Consider the following 1,206-nt stretch of genomic DNA (forward strand, 5'->3'; position numbering starts at 1 on the left):
GGATATTTCAGACAAACTCTGCTTCAGCAGGGCTTTGGTAGTAGGCAAGAGAAAGTATAGTTAATGAGAACGGCTGATGGTGGTATTGCTGATGGGTCGTGAACTTGTCTGGCTCCCCTGTTTCTGGTTTGTGGTTCTATCCCAAGTCTGTAATGACATACAAAATAATAGACTGCCTATCCTGATCCTTCTCCTTGCAAATCACATTTCTCAAGACAACAATGGAATTTATAGGATGTAAATATGTCAGAAAAACTGTATCACGCAGTAGACTGCTACTGACTCAAGACCTCCCACCTCATGTTCGACTTAGATCTATTTTGTCCGCATGGTTCCACTTTAACCAAGTTTTCCCAGTTTCCATTTTGTCTTTATTCCATCTCATTCCCTGTAGACTGCTGAAATTCACTCTTTATTTCCAGATGAAAGCTTCAGAAAATGTTCTACACTAAAGAATGATAAAGTCAGGATCTCTTCCAGCCTTGAAAAGACTGCTGGGGATACAGAGCTAATAACCATAGTGCAGGAATAGCAATAGGAATTTCTACAGTGCTCTATAGATTATAAGGCACTTTTCACATCTATTATTGTACCACAATGACATTTACGATGCTAAGCAAACGCTGAAAGCCCCAGGCAGAGATGGGAGAGATGTTTTTCTCAGCTGGAAATTCCATTTTACTAGAATTTCTATCATAAACACCTAGGACCACATTCTTGTTTGCTTTACAAACTCAAGGAGAAATGCTTACTGAGAAAATTCACAGAGGAGCTAGAGTGGAAATTGGGTCCCCCATCCAGTAATTGGTTTAAGCCCCATGATTGCAGAGACTGTCATCTTTGGTATCATATCCCTAGAGCCTAGCTAGCTGAGTGCTTGGCATTTAATGCTCCCAGAAAATACCTGTTCATCTGTACATGTGGCAAGTAATAAAACATGGCGAGAGGCTTCCTGTGTAGATGGGAAATAGGAAAGAGAAACTGAGAAAAAGTAGCAACCAATGAGCTGACATTTTTTTTATTATATTTAAAAATATTTCTTCTCCAATTATATTGTCCTTCTAAGCCCTTGTTAAGGTACCTTCTTAAATGATATCAAATATGTCCATTTTTTTCCGTATCTGGAGAAAGAGGAACACAAAGTATAGATTCCCTTGGGTCACATGGTGACTCTCTTCAATCTTTTCTCTGTTTTAAAATATACTC

The sequence above is a fragment of the Saccopteryx leptura genome, chromosome 4 (genome assembly GCF_036850995.1).
Source record: "Saccopteryx leptura isolate mSacLep1 chromosome 4, mSacLep1_pri_phased_curated, whole genome shotgun sequence".
Taxonomy (NCBI): Eukaryota; Metazoa; Chordata; class Mammalia; order Chiroptera; family Emballonuridae; genus Saccopteryx; species Saccopteryx leptura.